The 22,461-nt window shown below is 40.0% G+C and overlaps 1 pseudogene; it reads left to right on the forward strand.

Annotated features, from left to right (window-relative positions):
• The first annotated feature begins 1,256 nt into the window (after positions 1-1,256).
• The window catches only part of LOC149194443 (hsp70-Hsp90 organizing protein 2 pseudogene), a 91,693-nt pseudogene continuing 70,488 nt past the window's right edge, over positions 1,257-22,461 (forward strand).

A 22,461-nucleotide genomic window follows, 5' to 3' on the forward strand; every position in this document is an offset into this window, starting at 1 on the left:
TCCAGAAATGATATTACCAACCCCTAATACTTAGCTTGAGGGGGTATTTGTACAAAAATGTTTTCAAAATATCTCAAAGAGATAATATCTTGCAATAACTTCTTTCAGCGACTCTACAGAAGGAGTAAATGCTCTTCGAAACAGAGAGAAATGAATGTCGAAGTAGGAAAATGTTGTGTTGGTCATTTTGTTGGTGAGATGCATTGATTACTTGCTCAGTGAGTTGGCAATACTTTAGTGAAATTCCGAGATGCTTGCTTTGCTATCCTGGTGATTTTAACTGTGCTTTAATAGACCACTGCCCAGCACGATTTTTATCTTCTTTTCTTCTCTACTTTATGATATCTGTCATGTTCTGGAGAAAACAAAACTTTGGAATCTGTCTACAAAATTTCCACCATACTCTGCCACCATTGGTCACCTGGTAATTGGTGTCTACGCATTTTTATTAGAGTTTCATCAGCATCCATGTACTTGAAGAAAGTGGGCTGGACTGTGAAAAGATGCGTCACTTCATGCTCAATAAAAAACAGATTCTCCAAATTGTCATATAGGCTTTGTCCAGATGGGAGTGCTTTCTCTCCTGCAGAACTTGATGATGTTGTGGCTTGGCTATCCACATATGTATTCAATCTGTGTATATAGTTTTCATTTGTCATCAGTCTATAGTCATTAGTTAATAAACTGGGCAGACCCTTTTCCTCCAAAGCTGTAAACTTCTTTGTGAAAGCATCTATCTCCATTTGCATGTCCTGACACTTCCTCTCCAGATTTTGTATGAAGTTCCTCATGGTCAGAACTCTTTTATTTGTTAGGATTGTGCCTATCATGTCTGTGATTTCCAGTTCTGCCAGTTGCTCCTTGGTGTGGGTGTTCAAAAACTGTATTAGCCTATTAGCTTGCTCTGGCATGCGTCCCAATGAATCCATGGCTTTTTGAATTTCTTCTTGAGCTATTGTCACCAAATAAATTTGCTCATAAATTATTTGTATTGATATCCACATATAAGTGATGGATTGGCCAATGCTGGCCCACAAAATGCTTCTAATTTCTCTCATAGGTTTGTCTAACAAGAGATCCTTTTCCAATGCCTTTAATTTATTTTCCAATGCTTTTACCTCCCTTGTTTTTCTTCCACGGTCATTTTAGATTTATCATAACTAATTTCCAATTTTGCCAATTGGTCTTTGGCATCCTTTAATTCTGATACCTGGAATCTTAGATCTTCCATAGCCTTTATTAGTTCTTCAGTATTCATGGTAGTGTTGTTGCTTGCTACTGTTGATGCCAGGACAGTAGGAGGGACTGATGTTGTGATTGCAGAAGGAGCAGTTGTAACTATTGGATCTGTTTGTGATGGCTGGGAGGTCGACTCTCCCTGCTTTCCTAGCAGTGCTTTGTCCAATGCCTTCTCCATTTCTACCAATCCCTCATTCATTTTCATTAGCAGGTCCATTGAATCTTCTTGTGATTTCTGCTCAGTAATCTCTATAGTCTGAGGATGCATGGTGATGGGCAGCTTAAGATGTTTCCTAAAAGCTGCAATATCTTCTTCCTTCTTCTTTATTAATGCTTGGATGCCTTTGGGATCCTTGGGATCATGTCCCAGCTCTATGATAATCTCTTCTAAGGATTTAATTATCTTATCCTTAGCTAAAGAGGAAGATTTTTCCAACTCCAATTGGGCAGAGGTATTATTTAAACAATTCTGCAATTTGTGGGCCAGAAATGCCTTATTTGCCAATGTGGAGTATACCATTTCTCCAGTTTGCTTATGTAATTCAATCTGGTCCATTGGCTGGAGGTCTTTGGCTAATATTTCCATATTGGTCTTGATGTAGTCAGCAGCTGACTGTGGTTGCTACATTTTTGGCTTGAAGTGACTCAGGATCATCTTTCCTTCCTGAACGTCATATGCTGACATTAACCTTTGTTGATTTGTGGGGGCCATTTTCAGCAAGTGATTATAGAGTTGAATTCTTATTGGCTCATTCTTTGCTTTTATCTCAGTAAATGTCCTCTTAATGTCAGAGCCTTGCCTACTTTGTTTCCTGGCAGAAGAAAATTCCACATTGTGTTGTCTTCCAATCTCCTGCCTGTGTGAACTGGCCGATGTTTCTGTAACTGGAGATGCATCCTGACTGACTGCTCTTTCTTCCCTTAAACTGTCTGTGGTCTCCCGAATGAATTCCTCTTCTGATAAGTGGTTCAATCTCTACCTTTTCTCCCATGGTTGCTCTTCAGAACCACTGATCGGTGTGTCTTCTTTCCTATCCTTTTTCTTGCCCCTTTCCTCATTTAGAGGAGTTTGTAGTACAGGGATTTCTGGTGCTTTTGTTTGTGCTGGAGGAACCTGCCCTTGGCCTTGTTCCTTTGATGTAGCTGGCTGGTCTGTCATTATGTCTTGTTCTGAACCTATTACCTCTTTGCCCTTTGCTGACCCTGTGCTGGCTTTTTGTGTGGGATGCTGAGAGGTCCCGGCAAAAGATGTATCACCTTCTGTATGCTGGGACAGCTTGAAAGATACCTGTCCAAAAGAGTCCAGGTCAAGCGTTTTTTCAAGCTCTTTCATAGTTTTTTCCAATTTTTCTTCTTCAGTAATTTCTTCAACTAATGTGCCTTCTACCCATTCTTGTTGGTTAGCATACTGTTGAATTTCAGGGATCTGGTGGTGAACATATGTTGTTAGCTTGTTTTTCACTTTTCTATAACTTATGAAGTGCTCAGGGTCATAAGGTACCCAATAAAAAGTTTGTTTTAATTTAAGTTCCTCCCCTAAAATCTTATCAACCTCCTCCCAAGCTTCCCTTTTATTGAAGATAAAAGGACCCAATTGATTTCTTATTTTGAGCTGTGCCTTTTTCCTAGCACCATAGAAATGAGTCAAATCTGAACTAATAAATTGCCTGAAGTATTCTAGGGCAAACAGACTCATAGGTACATATTTTGGTAGCTTGTAGGGGCACAACTCACAGCCATAAATCCCGATCTCTGTGTGATTCTGGTAAAAGTACCAGTCACCTATCTTGCAGCCCTTTGAGATATGTAAAATTTTATGCATTTCACTAGAGAGTCTGGCAGGAGGAGTTGTCATCAATAGAGAAGAGGCTGGATATATGAACAGTTCAATGAACTCACAATAAGTATAGGGAGAGCAATGGACCTGATGGAACAACGAGGTCCAGAAAATTACAGACCTGCGCTCTCCCTTGGGATCCAATTTTCTGAGGGGAACTTGAAAACTATCTGGTTGACTGTACAGCAGCAGATGATATATATATAATGTGTATTTGAACACTCTTTCTCTATCCAGGCTCATAAATTGCTCATGGATCTTATCAGCGAAAAATGTGGCATAATCATATTTGACAGCAGGGGGCTGTCCTCGAGTAAACATGGATAAGAGAACCAAGTTGGGATCATCAACAAACTCACTTGTTTTAAATCCCAGGATGGAAGCAGTCATGTATAGAATGAATCTTCCTGCCTTAGTGAACCAAGAATGTAGATAAGGGGGAGGTTGCTGGGGCTGACAATCTGGCTTCATGAACAATTGAGCTATTCTAGTTATCTCTGAATTGGGCAGTTTGGCCCCTTGGTCAAGCAAGAATCCCATGGAAAGAGGAGTCAGAGGCTGAGTTGGCTTAAAATGTAGCATCTCGTTGATGGAATCAGGGGTAATATAAAAGAGTACAGCTCCTGAAGGGGTCATTACTGCCCTTCGAGTAGGCTCATAGTTGGCATGGCATTGGTGGATGAAATCAGGGAAAACATTAACTGAGGGGAGGTAGTACATGGGCATGTTGGACTCCCAGATTCCATAGACATCAGTATTGTTGTGGTAGTTATTCCTCATTTCAGAAAAATCCTGGAGATGGGGCACATAACCGACGAAGTTTTTAATCTGGAAATCCTTGTCAGCAAGGGGCAACCATTCCAATTCTTTGTTTGGTGCATTGAGGGGGGAAACATTGAGGGCCACTGGAGCCTCCATTATTCAACCTTGTGTTATTTTTCAATTTGAAATTTTGGGCTTGATGCAGAAACAATAGGTAAAATAATAGTTTTGGGAGGTTTCTCAGAGAATTTTATAGGGCGAGAGAGGCCTGAATTTAGCCTGGTGGGCGAATTTGCAGAGGGAGACAAAGTTCACGGGATTTTTTGGAAAAAATGGGTAAAATAGTGGCTATGATGCAGAAGTTTGAGGGCAGCACGGTGATTTTAATTCGATTTCCGTTTCTCAGGGAAATTTTACAGAGAAAACTTAGAAAAACATGGTTTAGGAGCAGAACTCGGGTAAATACCTATTTAATGGACGCCCTGTGCAAAATGCGGGTGGGAGAATGCGTTGACGGGCCAAGCTGTGGAGTCAATTTCTTTGGGTGGCGGACTGTGCAGTGGAAATTCAGTTTTGGACGTAAAAACCCATGCAAAGGTTGCGCTGAAGAAACAAACAAAACACGAAAATTTACGCCATTTTAACCGAAATTTTATTTTGGTGGGTTTTTGGCACGCTTCGGTCGGGTGACGTCAGCCTGACGTAATCTTCGTCGTGTAGTGGGGGTACGGACGCTGACTTGGCGATGACGTGGTGGACACGGCGAATGATACAGTGGTGAGATGGCAGCTGACGTGGGTGATGGCGTGGGCATCAATGTCAGCGGCGGGAAGTGGGGGTGATATATGGTATTATCACACCGCTTTCTGGACGACGATAGTTTTTGGTGGAGTGGACGCGATAAAATGAGGCGGCGACAAATGTTTTTTGTACGACGACAAAACTGCCATTTTCCCAGAGGCTAACATTCGGCTATCGGAGTGGTTCCGATATCAACGTGGATCATCCGATGGGAAAGCCCGGATCGGACAGTTGACGGATGGGCGGAGTTGGCAGAGGCATATGATGTGGTGGCCCACGTTAATTTTTAACGTTTTGTAATGTTCAAGCAGTGTATTGAAACTTTGGTTTAAATGTTCGGGAGCGGTTATTTATTCAACCAAACGTTGAATAAATCCCAATGTTATATGCATGCGCGGGGAAGGGTTGTCCACAAGGTTTCGGGTAAACCTTGGACCCCCTAAAACATTAACATATGGCTTTAATTAAGCCCAGGGCGGAGTATTAAAACTTTGGGGTTTTTTATGTATTTTACATAGTATGGGCGGGGAAAACTTTATATAGGAGTTATATAATAGAGTTAGGGTGTTAATATGAAATGGAAGGTTTATTCAATGTACTAAGTTAAAAGAGTAAAACTTAGGCTTAGGGAATAAAATGGATCCAAGTCATGAACTTGGAGAACTTAGCAAGAATAGAAGAAAAACATTTTTACACAAGAAATGTGGCTTAGTTCTCATAAGTAAAACCAAAGTTTCACTTAGTCTTTCTCATGAAATGAAACGAACTCGGGGCACTGAGCAGATCCCAATGTCCTTGAGGGGATGTTAGTGAGTGTTCTTGGAGAAATGGGGAGGGGAATTAGTCATGCTCCACCTGAACTGTAACCAAACAACTGCCATTGCAGTTATGATATTCATGAAAGATGAATTACCTTCTATAGACAACATTGCTCATAAACCTGCTTCTGCAACCTCAAACTACCTACCCAGCGTAATACACCTAACATTTTTTCTTCTTTTTGATTGGGTGCATTTGAACTAGCAAACCCTTACTCTCTTCTTTTCTTTTAGCTGCCCTCCTATCTAAGTTTGCCCTTATTTCTTCCAGGAGCTCAGATTTCACTGTTCAGCACCCTTGCTTCTCTACCTAACTACTGATCTGCCAAGCTTGAACTGTTTGGACATATTTTTATTCTCTAACACTAAAACAGGAAATTTAAACATGGACTGGCCAAGATTAGGCTGTTTGTCCATCCATCAAGTGTGACAATAGTCAACTAACTGCACATGATGAAACTCTTTGCAAAAAACAAAATAGTAGTGGCATTTTGGGCTAGCACACTTTCCTGGTCTTTTCTTTGGGGTTCATTTTCTTTCTTTTTGACGAGTTCATTATTTTTGCCCTTTGATTTTTATTTTAGGGCAATACCCTCTTTTCATTTTTTAATTTTTTTGATTTTTTGGCATATGGAACCTTTGCAGCATGGAAAAGGATGAACATATTTGGCACTTTAACAGTCAATCATGAAATATGGCACCTATTGGTATAGGAACCTAACAATAAGATTGAGTTATATTTGAGTTGTAATTAGTTAACTCAGTTTATTAAGTTAAGTCCAGTTAAATTAGTTCCAAACTGTTTGAGGAACTAATTGTGAGTTATCAGTTAGTTGATGCATGCATGCACTCAACTAGTGTACTCTAGATAACTGAATATTCCCTCATCAGAAACTCATGCATGCAGTCAACGGAAGGTTCCTTGAGTATTGCGCAGTTCATACAGGGTGTGAGATCAGTGTGTGAGATTAATTTTCCACTTGGTTGGAGGAGATCATCCCAGAGGAAGAACACAAGGAAATAGGAGCTTGGAGGGCAGAGGAGAAGGCTTATGAGACACCAGGATTGCCTGTGAGCATCTGCGAGGATTGTATTGAGAGCTGGCTAGCTGTGAGAGCTAAGGATTTGTATATTTCCTATGTATTTCCACCTTGTATGATAATACAAATAGTGGGGTTTTTAGCTGAGCCTTTCCCCAAAGTATTTTCATGTGTATTGTGCATTGATTATTCTTCTTCTGGTTATATGTGTTCAACTCGATCTTGCTTAATCTTTAAGCTTCCGCAAATTGATTGTAGAAGTAGGTTATAGTATTTTTCTTTGGTTATATTGCATTATCGGGTTAATCTACTGTCAAATTTTCTGCATGGTCTTAGAGCAAGATTTGTATAGAATTTGCAGAATTTCTACATGGCTTAGGATCATAAGCTTGGGAGCTTTGTTGAGAACCTTGACTTATCCTTAGCATATAGGGAGTATCTTTATTTGGAGGAGCATGTGTAGACTTCATGTTTCACTATTGGGACTAGTGTTTTGTCACATGTATATGTATGCTTGGGAGTTTCACTTTAATAAAAGCTCAAATCCGACACACTTTCATGCATATGTTGTGAATATAGTAGGATTATTCTTGTTATGTTTGCAATATATTTTATTTCATTTACGCTAATGCTTATGAACTATTTTGTTTGCATTAGTATGAATCTTGTTGGATGCATGGTGTTGTTTATTTCAATCATGGTTATTTAGTGAACTATTTCACAGGTAACTTATGATTCATTTTATACTTGAGTGTTCCTTTCAAGCTGCATACTATTAGAGGCTTCTAAGGGGCTCCCCCATTTTCTCCTTGTTGTGTTAGAACCCTTTCATTCATTTCACTTGACTCTTCACAAAGTTGTACAATTGTTTCACCAAAGTCACAAATACATCATTCTATGCATTATCATAGCCAAGTCATACCACTAAATCCCACTATTTAGGAAACCAGTATTTATTTCGGATGGAGCATCTACTCCAAATGATGTGAGGTCTAATTGGGACTTCATATCAGGGAGACTCCCTGAATGTTCGCGGGTCCAACGCCATCAACATTTCTGCTGCTAGAAAGAGGGCTAGATGATAAACTGGTCCTATGAAGTCTGTTTGAACTTTCCTTATATTAAATGGCTTCTTCTCATATCTTAACCCTGGCATGTTTTTCTAGAGTTTCAAATCTGAAAGTGCCTTTAGGGATAATTCATCACTTGTCAAATATTAAGTTTGATGGCAAGGGTGGAACAACCATTCTCGAGCACACCTCTATCTTTCTTGAATTCCGCACTAAAAAAAAATGACTATGAGGATACTGCTTGCAGGTTGTTCATCCTTACATTCAAAGCAAGTGTAAAATAATAGTGTTACACGTTTTCAACCACTTCCATTCACTCTTTCAAACATATTGTCAAGGAGATTTATCACACCTTTAACAAGTATGCTTCTAAATATGTTTATAGGAAAATCAGGCATCTTAGAAAAGCACTCTATGAATCTCTTGAATATTTTCACAATCGTTTTGTTCATTTATGTTATGAATTTTCTGAGGGTGATATCGATTGAAATTTTATGAAAGATAAATTTGAATTTCTTGTTCATATATTGGTGAATCCAATAGAATATGAATCCTTTGAAAGTATCCCAACATACATTGATTATGGAGCTCTCAAGTTTGTGATGAGGGAGGTTGCTATTCCAAGTGAATCTTCTTCTTCCTTTCATCAAATAGGTCCATTTATGCATATTGAGGTTGGATAACTTGAAAATCCATATGATAATCTACCACCATCTTCTCCCACCCCACATATTCAGAATTTAAACGCAAGCGTTGATTGTGGATCTGATTTTGTCGGTGACGATCTTTGTCCTCAACCTCCATATGTTGGCTCCCTTGATCCTCCTAATTGTGAATTTTTATATCCATCTGTTATATTCGCTTCTTCTAGTTCTCATGAGGATCAAATTCAAGATGGATTTGGTGTTAATCCATAAACTTATGATATCATTCATAATGAGTTTGTGTGTGACTCATTTTTCGAATAAGAATTTGCAATGAAAGTTGATGTTTCTCCCCTATCACCTGTCCCACATTATTCTAACATCTTCCATGATTCTGTCATACTTGTTGTATCTTGAAATGTTAATCCCGATCATTCTTTGGACTCGTGGAGGGAAAATTATACATTTTAACAGGGTGAGGAAAATTCTTCTCTTTGCGATCTTTTTCATCAATCATTTGGTCATTTCGAACAAATGGAGAGTAGAGTTTCTTGTTTTCAATATCCCCCACTCTATGATTCATCAGATCATGAGGATCCTTTTCCTTATAATGATGGAATTTACGATCATAGATGTCATGACCTATTCATCCACTCATTTAGTCACGACTCTGTGTTTTCTACTATCCATTTTCATAAGCCATCAATTTTTGATGATCCACATACTGATGTCTTGGAGCTATCGCAAGTTATTGAGGCACTTCAGCCTACGATGATGGTTATGTCAAGTTATCACAATCTTGATGCTAGTTCCAATCATGATTAGGATATTACTTTGTCTCTCGAGAATCTTGATCAGTCGATTGTAAAAATTGAAAATCAATATATTTCACAATTTTCACATCCTCCACTTGTTTTTCATGATCTTATCACACAATCATTGGAGGATTCATACCTAGCAAGGTCATTAACAAAAAAAAAGTTTGAAAGCTCAAAAGAATGCTTCACCATGACACCGGGTTGTGATGTGCATAAGCACAATAATACATCCGAAAAATGTTTTTCATATGATTTCTTGTTATATTTTTCTACTTGTATTTTTAGTCTTCAAATGTGGCAGCATTTCACAATTCATCTTTCTTGTCATCTCGTAGTCATGAATATCTTTCTTGTTTTTGATTCCCTCGCTCTTAAAGGTCAGGCAACGCTTCAGTGGTTACATTGGAAGTTTCATTTTATGTGAGCTTGCCTCAATTTCGTTAGTTTAGGAGTATGATTAGAGTCTTTCAGTTTGTTTCTATTGTTATGTTGTTGCTTGATTTCATTTCACTTTGTTTCCTTTGTTTTGTAATGAATTTCCACATAAGACCATGTTTGGCTTATGAAGTAGGCATGGTAAAGTGAAAGAGGCTATTGTTTGACTCCCAATGTTTGGATTTCTATTTATTCCTTCTCTTTGCATGGGCCTTGCATCCTTCAATTGATGATACCTTGATGGAATATATGTTCCTTCTCGGAGAAAACCCCAGTGGAATTACGATGCTTGAATATTTAACTAGTACCACCTACTATAATCAGTCTTTTATAATTTTTCAGTTTTTCCTTACCAACTAAGTTGAGTAGAGTAAGAAAGGGAAGAAACTTAAACAAGTGAACTAAATTTCAGAGGTGTTAAACATCTTCTCTAAATGGATAACCTCGTCTTCTCTCAATAGGGCGAGATACCTCTTCTACCCCATGAAATTAATAATTGTTGATGCACAGTTCTATGAACAAAATAAGAAAAAATAAATAAAGGGTGAAAGAAGAGAAAGGCTTCCTACGTAGGGAGGTGAAGCAAGAAAGTTTGCTATGGTATTGTCTAGGATATGATCTACAAAACAATAGTGTGAGACCAAAACTAGATTAATCCAACAACTGATGGATGGATTGCATGGGAATAGGAAAGCTCCTGTACCTCGGATTCAGATGAAGAATTGGAGCATTGGCAGAATAGGTTGCATGAAGTATCTATGATACGCTGCAACATGATGACTAAATCGTTGCACGCTGTGTTGTGGGAGGTAAGAAATTTACCCTATTATGATGGTTTAACTGACATTGATAATTTTTTGGATGCCTTTGAAAGAGAAGTCCCTGAGGATCATCGCTTCCAAGTGCTCGATTTGGCGTTGCACGCTACACCCGCACGATGGTGGGGTGCACACAAAGATAGCTTCAATGAATGGCTAGAGTATCAAAGGATGATGAGGTTGCAATTTGATCGTCCTAAAGTTTGACTGACTGAGAAATATGATGGGAGAAATTATCCTCGCGATCATTTATTGAAGTGGGTTAAAGCTTATGGAATGTAGCCATAGCCAGAGTGGGTGCACTTATTCTATCATACTTTAGACACCATTCCTATGAATTGGTATTTAGAGTCAGAGCTCTGCCATGGTACCGCAGAGTGGAAAATATTAACGGAACGATTCTTAATAACCTTCAGTTTTGAAGATGGGTTTGAAAGCATTGATGAAGCTCTACAAGTGGTTAAGGAAACGATCTTCAGAATTACACAAGATCCTTTGGAGTTGATTCAACCAGATTAGAGCACCTAGCTGTGCTATGCACTGGAATGTTATAATGTGGCCACTGAGGGGGAGGATGAAGATCGATGAAATCAATATTCCAGAGGTAGAAGTCCATTGCGAAGTCGAAGGTTTACAGATAGAAAACCTGGACATCACTGTGCCATTGAAAACCAAGCAAGTAAACATTGGGACTAAAGCAGAGCCAAAGTTTGTCAATGTTGGGGACTATTGGGATGATGCCACAGTGGATAAAGTTGATGCGTTACTCCACAAGTACCAATATATTTTTACTACAAAGTTTTTGGGACTTAAAGGGCATCATAGGTGACTTGGGTGTGATGAAAATCACTTTGAAATCAGACACGAATCCTATTAAGAAGAGGCCATATTGCCTTAATCCAAAATACAAGGAAAAGGTTTGCTTGGAGTTGGATAAGATGCTAGAAGCAGGCATCATCAAAACGGTTGAAGAATTTGATTAGGTGAGCCTAATGGTGGTTCAGGAAAAGAAACAAAAGGGTGAAATAAGGATTTGTGTAGATCTAAGGAAGCTTAACGATGCCTGTGTCCATGATACTTTTCTGAGACCATTTACTGATGAGGTATTGGAAAATGTTGGAGGGTATGAGGCATATTCGTTCACTGATGGGTTCTATGGGTACCATTAGATTAAGATTGCGCCAGAAGATCAGACCAAAACAACCTTCGTGATAGAATGGGATTGTTTCCATTATACTATAATCCCATTTGGACTCAAGAATGCATCTGCGATATTCTCTCATGTAGTCATCACGACATTCAAGGAGTTTATTCACAAGTTCTTGGAAGTGTACTTCGATGACTAGATAGCGTCCGGCTTAGTAAAGTGCCATGTTGCAAGTCTACACTTGACGTTGGATACATGCCAAAGATATCAGATCGCATTGAACCTGAAGAAATGCTTATTCTGTGTCCCCTTTGGGATCTTGCTGGGTCATGTGGTGTGCAAGCAAGGAATGATGGTGGACCCTGCCAAGATCGTGGTGATAGTGAACTTGGAGGCCCCGAGTGTCAAACAACTGCGCGCAACACTTAGACATATAGGATATTAGAAATAGTTCATCAAGGCTTATGCTCAGATTACCATGCCTATGGAGAACTTTTTGAAAAAGGATGCTACATTCTATTGGGATGAAGAATTTAGCACAGTCTGGATATATTGAAAGAAAAGATGGTCACCGCGCCGATCTTGGTCTTCCCAGATTGGAAGAATGAATTTCATGTGCACGTTGATGCCTCACATATTGCGTTGGGAGCAGTGTTGATGCAGGCCAGTGAAGGAGACATGGACCACCCTATAGCCTTCACGAGTAGTAAATTATCAAAGGCCAAGAAGATATACTCAACCTTAGAGCGCGAAGGATTACCTATAGTATACACGCTTCAAAAGTTTAGGCATTATTTGTTGGGCAGACATTTCAAGATGTACACAGACCATTCTGCCTTGAAGTACCTAGTCAATAAGCCTGTGTTGGGGGGGAAGATATGTAGATGGTTGTTCTTATTTCAAGAATATGACTTTGAGGTCATTGTTAAGCTAGGTAGGTTGAATGTAGGACCTGACCATCTATCGTGAATTGAATCAGGGGATGAGCTTACGAATCTAAAGGAAAGATTGTTCGATGCGTAGCTCTTCGTAGTGCACGTAGTGGATAATAATTTCACATATATTACCCACTTTTTGACTACAAGAATGGCTCCAGAAGGGTATACCAGTGAGGAAAACAAGGAACTAGTGGAAAGCACGACATATTTTTCGGTGATTGTTGGAAATTTGTATAAGATGGGTGCGGATGAGATATTGCGAAGATATGTACCTAATTTTGAGAGAAATAGCATCCTTGCAAAATCTCATGGAGGGACTGTGGGAGGACATTATGCCGGAAAAGAAATAGTGCAGAATATTTTGCACACAGGTTTGTAGTGGCATGCGTTGCATAAAGATTCTAAAGCGTATTGTAGGGCATGTGATGCATGTCAAAGAACGGGTAGACCTTCACAGAGGGACGAGTTGCCACTGAATCCTCAAGTATCATTGCAACCATTTGAAAAATGGGGAATTGATTTTGTTGGGCCAATTCAGCCCCCAAGAAAGAAGACAGGTGCAAGATATATAATAACCGCGACGGAGCATCTAACTAGTTGGGCAGAGGCACAGCCTGTAAGGGATTATACAAGGGCTACAATAAAAAATTTCTTATTTGAGTATGTGTTAACTAGATTTAGTTTCCCAAAAGTATTGATGAGTGATCAGGGTTCCTCAATGAAACGATCAGCGCGTTGATTGAAGAGTTCTAGGTCTATCATCAGAAGAGCACACCGTATCATCCTGAAGATAATGGAACAATTGAAGACTTTAATAAGATCTTGGAGAATGCATTGACGACGTTTTGCAACATACAACGAAATGACTGGGATGTGCATGTACGTTCAATGCTATGGGTGTACATGACTACTTGCAAAAATCTTACAGGACAGACACCTTTTTTACTGGTCTATGGCGTAGAAGCTGTAATGCCTATGGAATATATCATGCCTAGTCTATGCATAACATCTTTCACAGGGATGGAAGATCAAGAAGCCTTGGAAGAATGGCTAGTGCAGCTAATGGAGCTTGACGAAGATAGATTCTTGGTTGGATTCCATTAACAAGTAGAAAAGGAACGTGAAAAGGCATGGCATGATCGACATATCAAGTTGTGCATGTTCAAGGTAAATGATTTGGTTTTATTGTATGATAGTAAATTCACTAAGTTTCCAGGAAAGATTCAGATGCACTGGCTTGGGTCATATGTTGTTAAATAAATTACAAATGGAGGCACATTTCAGCTCGTGAAGTTGAATGGAGAACCTTTTCTGATAAGGGTGAATGGAAGTCGATTAAAGCCATATACAGGGGATCCAGTGCAATGACTACATGGCAGAAGAATAGTCTTAGTGCTCCAGGAAGTTGTAAGGGAGTGCGGGACTATAAACTACATTTCCCAGATCAGAGGACTACATGGCAAATAGACTACGTGGAAAAGGGTGAAGTTACAATATAAGAAGTTGCATAAAGGGAGTTGCGCTACAAAGGGAGGTGCCACACAGCACAACAGAAAAATGACCGTTGGGGTCACTGTTCATGATTTGAAAGCAAGGAGACGGTTAAGAGGAGTGGGATGGCGGCATTTAAGGCCAAAATATTTGAAGATATTCCACCAAAACAACATTAATGGACAAATTTTGCGGGGAATAGTCAGATTTGAATTCAAAATCCCCTATAAATTACGCATGCCGGTCAACCAGAGAACACTTTGTACACTTTGAGTTTTTGAGCTGAGTTGTCTGTTGCTTATGAATCACTCATTATTTGAGGATTTAGTCGTGAGCGCTGCATTTGATAATTTACCAGAGTTAACTCAGAAATTCATCTGTGACACCATGTTAGGACCAGGCCCTGCTAAGACTGTGAGCACTGAGGGAATTATTGCGTCCAAAGGAGTTGTTCCAGAGGTAGTGAGCATGGAATCTCTGGATCCTGTGCCTACGATGCTAAGGTCACTTAGGTTGAAGCCTACCCCTATGCAAGAAACCCAGAAGCTGAAGAAGGACAAATAGAAGAAGCCGGTGCCAGTGCGCGAGTCGCCTAGGAAACACACTGCAACTCAGAAACAGAAGAAAGACAAGCAACCTGAGAAGGTTGTCGATTTGGAAGCTGAACAGGGCACCGAGGACATAGATGCTGAAGGAGTAGAGCCCCTCACCAAGTTGGCTAAATATATCCCTTCGTGGAAAGGGAAGACAAAGATCACCAAGGACCCAAATTCATACAAGTTCCTCCTTCATACGCCCCTGTTACTGGAGCAAATGACCTTCGAAGGTCCGCACCTCATGTGGATTCCCTTGCTAAAAATGGAAAATTAGGACCAGGTAGACCATGAGCGGTTCCTTCACCTCACGACATAAAATTATATGAGGCTTGTTTATTACCCAGATTTAGGTGTCACTGAGTTGGAAGCAATCGAATGGATCCGCGGAGTAGAGAACTCTGGATTTTTGAACTTGTTGTGGGTGCCCCACTATCACCACACAACTATCAACATGACCTATGCACGAAAATTGCTTACCCTGGTACATAATGGGTGCTTATGGCTAGGGGGGCATATAACCATCACTTACATTCTTATACATAGAATCACGCACCTGCCCCATGAGGGTTTGAATTTGGCCAAGGAGTTTCGCGGAAAAACGGGGGCGAACAATATTTGGCGGAGAAACTGAAGAAGGAATTCTCACTGGTGAAAAATCTGCGAGGGTACTCAATCACTTCTATCAACGACCCCACGGTGCATATTTCCACCAAAATCTTGGCACGAAAGGTAATGAGGAAGTGTCGCGCAGATGAGGTTCTGACACCTGTGCTATCGTTAGCTACACAATGCTTGAAGGGTGTGCAGTTTAACTGGTCAAGGTACCTATGCAATGAATTCCTCGTGAATTTCCACGAGGTCCAAGATGATACCAAGCCCTTCCACTACGTGTGGTTGTTGTTCTCCATCGTGTTGGTCGCATGGGAGTTGCTAAAGGACAGTCATTTTCCTCCGTTGAAGGAAGGATTGCTGGAGGGTGTGCAGTTCGCCTTGCTCTGGGCCACAAAGCACCCCGCGAGGGTCACTGAAACGAAGATATTTTTGGTTTTGATGGTAGTGAGCCTTCACATGGCCATCAACTAGGGTCCAAGGTTGTCCCCGACCTTGAACGAGAATTTGTCCGTGTATGCTGTGTTTAAGGCAAATTTCCAACACGTCTATTTTTAGGCGTGGAAGGACTCACAGTGGAAATGGTTCGATTTACCATATTTGGTCATGAACAAAGACATCCAAGAGGTTATCAAATGTAGAGTGGTGTGCCCCATCAGACTTGGATGCAGGTACCAGCAAGAGCACAGGGAGCTCGGTTGAAAAGAAAACAAAGGATGTAGCAAAACAAGTGGTACAAAAGTTGGCCGCGTAGCTAAAGAAGGAAGCCGAAGAGAAGGCTTGGATGGAATAGGAGCGCACTACTAAGGAGCAGGCTGAGCAGGAGAAGAACAACTCATAGAGAAATGGTAAGTCCCCTTCGCCTGTGACAGAGGAGGAAGAACAATTTGAACTGGGTGACTGAGGAAACGAGGGGCAAACCTCCTCATTTCAGCTACGAAAGCATAGACAAGAACAATGGGAGGGTCCCGGAAAGAAGCAAAAGTTGGACAAGGCACAAGCTGATCCCATGGTCTTAACGGAGGGCGATCTAGATGAGATCGGCGACAAAGTAAGGGGCACCACCACTAAAGTGTTGTAGTAGTTTGAGGAGAAATATATGAAAACATTGGGGAGCATCCAGAAGGATCTCCATGAGTTGCAGATCCAAACTAGTAGGATACAGGTGGGCGCAGGTCAAGCGAGCGTGGCACAAGCGAGCCTGGCCCCGAGGATGAGTTAGGTTGCAGAATTGGTCAGGGCATTGGACCTACGCACAGTTACTTTACTAGAATGGTCCCTAAGATCAGAATCAACCGCTGATCTAAATATCTTAAGTACCTTGAAGGACATCTCGCTAAATATTACTGTGCTCCCCAATTAAGTTCTTCATGCGCTGCAGGTGGGAGTAGTGCTGGAATTGAGAGCTTAGGAGCAGCGCACTCTCAATTTGATCAGTGAATACCAGGGGAACAATGAACAAATGTTTTCCGAGAGAACACAGGAATTGAAGGAAAAATAAACATTGCAGGCACAGAGTTCTAGTTTGGAGGTCGCGGTAGCATAAGCATGTAGAACAATTCCATAGATGCACATTAGATAGGATGCACAGCCGAAGGTTAAAATCCGGAAATTAGTTGTAGGCCTCCACGATGCAAAGATAGAGGTTGGAAGATTTCAATTTGAACTCAACATGAAAATAACGGAGTTGCATCTCAAACTCCAACCTTCGACTCCACCCGAGGTCAGGCAATAACGTCAAGCTATTATCAAAGAAGGAATGACCACGTTGGATGTCGCAGTTGTTAACTACCCAACATTATTTGAGCAAGCGATGGAATTGGTCACGAATTTGCAGGAGGACCCAATCCTACATATGCTCAATATAGAGGTTCGGGAGCTCCAACGATAGCATGATGAGGTTAGTGTGACGAAGCGTTCAATTTCTCCAATGCAGCGCCTCTCCAAGTTACATGAGGGGAAACAACTTTGCGCACAGGTAGAAGCAGCTCAGAGGAAGGAGGTCGTGCTTAAGGTCAGGTTGGGACCTTGGTTAGATGAGGCTTACCAAGTAACAACCAACATTCAGGAGAAGTTGACGGGCTTACAGAAAACCCATCAAACGATGAAGCTGGTCGCAGAAGGACTAGCTACGGAACATCTCGTAGAAGAAGTCAAGCATGAAGCTCCGTAGAGTGTTGCCGAAGTCACAATAGTGCAAGTGGAGCTGGGGGAACTTTGCAGCAATATCACTACACCAACTGAGTGACTCGAGGGTGAGACACGACCTTTGTGTTGTGTGCCTATTGGGATGGGGTCCCCTAGGTCAGTTTTGGGGCTAAAACCCCAAATTTTTATGTAAATGTTGTAAAAAGATGTAAAGTCTCCACCATTTGTGGATGTAGAGTGTGTAGGTGGTTAGGAGTCAAAAAGGGTTTTAACCCTTGTTTATGTAAAGTTAAGTAGGTCCTGAGATCCACCCATAGTCCACAAACCATGGGATTGTATGTAAAAGACTATAAATAGGTGTGCCTTAGAGAGTCTAAGGTAAGGTGGATGGGGAAGAACAGATGGAGTCTTAGAAAGATAGCGCAGAGAAGCAAGTCTTAGAGGAGGGAAAGGCTCTGCAGCTAAGTGTGCAGAGGCCTAGGTAGTGTACACAGTTGAGTGCGTGGACCCCTGTAGCTGAGTGTGCAGGTATTTTTGAGTCTGTAACCTCATATTGAAGATCAATAAAGAAGACTGATGAATAAATTCATTTTTTTATCTATTTAATGTTGTTATTTAATTTTGTGACATATGTTGTGATGAAAATAATGTCTTTATGAAATAATGATGTATTGATGCACGACTCTATTGGATAAATCTTATGAATTGAACATAATGTAGGTTAAGTATTTACGCAAAGATTATAATACATTTTGTTACATTTATTAAGCACTGAAGTAGGTCTACGTGAATTCAGATCTCGGGCTATTCTATGGTGTGCATAAGTAGATAACTCATATGTTAAGGGCCCACAGAATCCAATCGTAGACCTTCCTGGAGGTCTAGGGGTCGTTTAAAGGAAGTTACAATACCTAGCCCTAAGATCTCATAGGTTTGCGCGAAGGAAAATCTAGGCTATTAAAAGACATCACACTGATCTCTGGATGCGGAAACATGGTTCTAGCACCCCCCACACTTCTTTGGGTGAGACTTCAATCCGTGCTACGTGGGTTGATCCCGAAAGGGCCAGTCGTGTAGGGGTTTTTTTTGGCACAATTAACTTTGAACCTGGGTCAGGACCCACTAAGGCAACAATGCCCTAACCAATGATGTAGTGACAATAGTGCAGCAAGGTGAACAACAATGTTTTTGAGGTGTATTGGGTCAAATTATTTGATCATTTTGGATTAGATTGTTGAGCATCCTATTGGAGCCAATTAAAAGACAGTCTGGGGAGGGAAGGTCTCTTCCTAGGAGTAGATTCAATAGTGAAGTAGTGGGTGTCATAGAGCTGGTTGGAGGGTAGTGATTTGTGGATGTAGAGTGTGTAGGTGGTTAGGAGTCAAAAAGGGATTTAACCCTCGTTTATGTAAAGTTAAGTCAGTCCAAAGATCCGACCATGGTTTGCGGACCATGGGATTGTATGTAAAATACGATAAATAGGTGTGCTTTAGAGAGTCTAAGGTAAGGTGGAGGGGGAAGAACGAATGGAGTCTTAGAAAGAGAATGCAAAGAAGTGAGTATTAAAGGAGGGAAATGCTCTGCAGCTGAGTGTGAAGGGGCCTAGAGTAGCATCCACAACTAAGTGTGTGGACCCTTGCAGCTAAGTGCGCAAGGAAATTTGAGTCTGTGACCTCATATTGAAGATCGATAAAAAAGGCTGTTGAATAAATTCATGTGTTCATATGTTTAATGTTGTTATTTATGTTTGCAACATATGTAGTGTAGGGTTTTTTTTGGAACAATTAACTCTGAACCTGGGTCAAGACCCACTAAGCCAACAATGCCGTAACCAATGATGTAGTGACAGCATTGCAGCAAGGTGAACAACAATTTTTTGGAGGTGTATTGGGTCAAAGTATTTGACTAGTTTGGATCAGATTGTCAAGAATACTGCTGGAGCCAATTAGAAGACATTCCGGGGAGGGAAGGTGTTTTCCTAGGAGCAGATTCAATAGTGAAGTAGTGGGTGTCATAGAGTTGGTTGGAGGGTAGTGAGTTGGCTACGCAAAGTAGCCCTAGAGTAGTGGACAAGAAGGTATTTGTTGGTTCGAGATTGGGTGAAGTTTTGGTGCCAAAGTGCAACACTTTGAAGGATGAAAGTTGCTGCTAGCTTGGAAGATTGGAGCTCGGGAATTAGGCCTATCCAGAGAGTAGTTGATGAGCCCGTGTTTGTTGTAGCAGATGTGACTTATAGCAATGATAGGAGGTAGCCCTCTTGGATTCTCGATGTGTATATGCCTTGATGGACTAAGTCACTACTAGTGATCAGAACAGGATCGAAGGATTGACAGGACAAGATATGACATAGAAGATGCAACAACATTTGTCATTGTATCTTGTATACCATAAATTGTTGTATTATTAAGATTTGGTTTAATATAACGAAGATTGATGATTGTACATATTGTGTAGTTTTGTTTAAATATGTGTATATTGTGAATTTGTGACTTACTGCTTTATATTTCCACTGTGCAAAGTAGTTTATGGTTGAGATTCTTGGTTTGGTAGCGTCTGTGATTTTAGACTCTAACCTAGACCCAAGGTCATGGAAATTCAACAGAAATGACCATTTTATTCATTCTCATCTCACCAATGAGATATGGATTATCACGCATAGCCTATGTAAAATGCAAAAATATTGGATTGGAGATAACAATGAGGCACTAAATGAATGGACTAAACTACAATAGAAGAGGACAAAAGTTTGGTTGTAGAGGTGATCTGGTCCATTTCGCTAGCTCAAAACCATGGTGCATTCCAAAATAAACCTCCAAACATCTGCAATACTTTCTACATGTTCAAGGAAAGCATTAACTGATTATACACCCCACTAAAGAAAACACTTCCTCACACTATCATACCTTTATAATACAATTTTATAATTTCTAGAGGATATTTTCATGACACCTCTCAACGAAACACGAGACTCAATAACACTAGAGCATGGCTCTTAATACCCTCTAGTGAGACATTATCTTTAAACTTTGACTTGGAAGAGCCACAAACAATAGATCATGTTGTCGTTATGTATTTTTGAGATTGAGGAAGTAAACACATAGGACAACATCAAAACCACTTTGGAAGCTGGGATCTAGCCCTACCAGCTTCAGAGAGGGATCTCTTTGTTTAATTTAGCTTTGTTTAGTGTAAAATTTTACACTAGCTATGATTGTACTTGTTTGTTTGTTTTTATTGGTTTTGTTAATTTGAGTGTTATAATTACATTGGGCTATGGAGCCTATAAACTAAACTGGATTTTTGCATCAATTTTTAGAGGAGTTCTCACACGACAAGCTAGGTTGCACTAAGTGGATCTTTTTAGAAAATAAATGAAATTGTGGAATAGTAGAAATGTGAGGTTGAGTAGAAACCAAGGAGAAATTAAGAATTCCTTAATCTGACTTTAGTGGAAAACATTAAAATTAACAACAACAAAAATAGGGCGCTCTAAATAACGAATCCTATTTATCATAGTTTCTATTGATAAATTTAGATTTTTAGAATAACAGAGAAAAGGAAAAACAATGATTAAACAAATAGACAGAAGAGACACATCACCAGTTAGTACACCACATGAATCCTGTGAAAGGTCCCTGCATTATTGATGCTCCAGTACTTTGAAAATTACAATCTGCAGAAGGAAATTACATTCGGAAATCAACCTTAATACTTCAAACAGTGAAGTATTTATAAAGAAAATTACAAAACGGATTTACAAAATCGCTATCAATCTGACAATGTATTATTAGCCTAATTACAAACAATATCATTTAATCATAGTAGAAGAATAGGCCACGTAGGCTGTTGAAAAGAAAGATGGCCCTGTTGTGATGGTTTCAGTTGTTGAGTCAATAAGAAACAATGTTGTTGTTATAGCACCATTTATCACCCTTGGTATTTGTGATGCTTGGTTTATGTCCTAGGGAAACCCCTCCTTCCAGACTTGGTCCAAATATATTAAAAACAATGTTTTATTCCTTGTACGCTACTTTTCCCTGAGATAAAAGCATGTACACACGAGTTTGTCAAAAACCAACCCACGTATATGTGTTGAAAAACTTAAAAAAATTAAATTTCCTTAATTATGGGTAGAGTTTACAGGTTTTACCTGTTGATTACCTCCTATTTCCGATGGCCCAACTATTTCCCAGCTAAAAAACTAATTGGGAGAAGTATAAATAGACTTCTGTGGGAAGGCCTAAAGGAGGAGAATAGATATAGTTATTATACTGAGATTATCCCTGACTGAGTCTGATGAATCCCTGTGCCTCATGCACTTCCCCAAGTTCTTGGAAACCCTTGTTTCCTTGATTATAGATATTCTCCATCTTGCTTGAGATATCATGGTGTTGGTTATGGAAGAAGAGTGTTGAAGGCTGGGATAGGACTAATCTGGAGGATGGTTCTGCTTGGATTCGGAAGAAGAAGACTCAGGTGAATTCTCTCCATGTTATTTATAGCTTACTGCAATAAAATAAATGTTGTCTTGTTTCCAAAATTAACTTTGTTTATGCATAAAATTATGTTGTAATTCATGTATGAATGTTGTTTTGATGTATAACTAATCATTTGCTGATATGATATAAAGTCAAATTTCGTGAATATGGTTTACTTCTATATTGCTATGTATGTTCGAATTGAATGATTTTCAGGTTTGAAGAACATCTGGAGTTGCAGAGGGTTTGAACCCTATGGGACCTACTCGAACGAAGGAAATCTGGGTACGGTCGCTCTTACATAGTTTGTTTATATAAGAATTTTTCCTAAGTTGTATGAGTGTTTCTTGTTGTAGTCTGCTTCTGCTCTGTTGGGGTTCTAACCCAAAGCCCTAGGGTACTTATTCCCATAACAAAATTGGCGACTCCCTTGGGGATAACAATCTTGCTATTCCTAGTTTGGGTTGTTCAATGTCAATCAGGGCTCAGTATTTGGTTTTCTTGCTATTACAGTCTTATTTGCTCTACTAGAGTATCAGACCTTAAGTCTAATCTTTTTTATCTGGCTTTGTTTTTTATTTTTCTTGCAAAGCTTTGTATATTCCTTTTACTCTGTTTACAGTAGCATACACACGCTTGTTTCTGTCAAGTGAGCCCACGTATACATGAGTTTCCTTTATCAGAAGCACGTGTACACACCCCTGTGCTTGAACACGGTCATGTGTACCATTTTTCGCATTGTTTTTTCAAATTTCTCTGCCCAGAAAGATTT

Source organism: Pinus tabuliformis, chromosome 2_2 (assembly GCF_031772625.1).
Source record: "Pinus tabuliformis cultivar Carrire ecotype Pingquan chromosome 2_2, CPIR1, whole genome shotgun sequence".
Taxonomy (NCBI): domain Eukaryota; kingdom Viridiplantae; phylum Streptophyta; class Pinopsida; order Pinales; family Pinaceae; genus Pinus; species Pinus tabuliformis.